Below are 1,609 nucleotides of genomic sequence, written 5' to 3' on the forward strand. Positions count from 1 at the left end.
TGTGTGTGTGTGTGTGTGTGTGTGTGTGTGTGTATGTAAGGTTATATGAACAGAGACGTCTTTAGGACCGAGGTCTCTAATTTATCTGATGGACGATTATGTGAAGTCCGTCCTTCTCGTCTCTCTGTGGACAACAGAGGCTCCATTGTTCGGACGGACACACAAACAGACACGTCCATGACCTAAAGACAGAACCACACGGTTCCTGAGTGGACTTGGGTTCATCCAGGTTAAGACATAACATTGAGAACATCTTGACATTGTAGACGCTGGCGCTGAACCCAGCCTACGTACCAAATGTGACCTGAAGTAGTCCAGGGTCGAGCTTTAAGGGTCTTGGAGTCCTCCTTAAACCGGTCTCTACGGTAAGAGTGCTCATTAAAACTTCTTGTGGCCCGAGAGCCGGAGGCTCGGTAAGTGGTTCTGAAGCTGCTTCTCAAACTCTTGTGCTTCAACGTTCCTCTCAAAGCACTTGAGATGAAACCAAGCGTTCAGTTTGTGTTCTTTGTTCAGATTCCTCCTGAGAGCTTCTCTTTTAGGTTTGAGTTCTTCAACTCTGACCTTCAGGTTCTACCAGTAGTGTTGGAGGGTCTTTCTGGGTCCAGTTTCCTGGGTCCGACCTGAAGGTTTTTGTAGTCTTTGTGTTTATTATTAGTTTAATTTCTTTTTGGTTGTTTAATTTTCTGTGCTTTACGTTGCTGCTCCTGCCACGCCCACACACACCTGTTCCTCATTCCCACTAAACTCAGCTGCAGCCACTCACCTCATCAGTCCCAGCTGTCTCCTCTTCAGTGGGGCATCGTGTGTGTTCTTCACACCGTGTCCAGGTCGCCTCCATGTGCCCTTGAGTCCTGTTGTAGTTTTAGTTGCTGCCTCAACAGTTTGTTTGTTTGTTTTATTTACGTTTGACGTTTCTTCCTCGTGTCCAACTGTGTTCCTGACTCCGTCTGTTTCCTGACTCTGTCTGTTTCCTAATTGTCTGTTTCCTGACTCGGTCTGTTTCCTGACTTGGTCTGTTTCCTGATCGTCTGTTTCCTGACTCCTTCTGTTTCCTGACTTGGTCTGTTTCCTGATGCCGTCTGTTTCCTGACTCCGTCTGTTTCCTGACTCTGTCTGTTTCCTGATTGTCTGTTTCCTGACTCAGTCTGTTTCCTGACTTGGTCTGTTTCCTGATGCCGTCTGTTTCCTGACTCCGTCTGTTTCCTGACTCTGTCTGTTTCCTAATTGTCTGTTTCCTGACTCGGTCTGTTTCCTGACTTGGTCTGTTTCCTGATCGTCTGTTTCCTGACTCCTTCTGTTTCCTGACTCAGTCTGTTTCCTGATTGTCTGTTTCCTGACTCAGTCTGTTTCCTGACTTGGTCTGTTTCCTGACTCCTTCTGTTTCCTGACTTGGTCTGTTTCCTGACGCCGTTTGTTTCCTGACTCCATCTGTTTCCTGACTCAGTCTGTTTCCTGACGCCTTCTGTTTCCTGACTCCGTCTGTTTCCTGACGCCGTCTGTTTCCTGACTCCGTCTGTTTCCCGACTCCGTCTGTTTCCTGACTCCGTCTGTTTCCTGACTCAGTCTGTTTCCTGACGCCGTCTGTTTCCTGACTCCGTCTGTTTCCTGA

The 1,609-nt window shown here is 47.7% G+C and overlaps 1 protein-coding gene across 1 annotated transcript in view; it reads left to right on the forward strand.

Moving 5' to 3' along the window:
* Positions 1–1,609, forward strand: part of LOC119428433 (leucine-rich repeat-containing G-protein coupled receptor 5) — a 43,108-nt gene that overhangs the window by 19,725 nt on the left and 21,774 nt on the right. The gene's annotated exons all lie outside the window — the stretch shown is intronic.

This window comes from Nematolebias whitei, chromosome 22, assembly GCF_014905685.2.
Source record: "Nematolebias whitei isolate Nwh7 chromosome 22, NemWhi1, whole genome shotgun sequence".
Classification (NCBI taxonomy): Eukaryota; Metazoa; Chordata; class Actinopteri; order Cyprinodontiformes; family Rivulidae; genus Nematolebias; species Nematolebias whitei.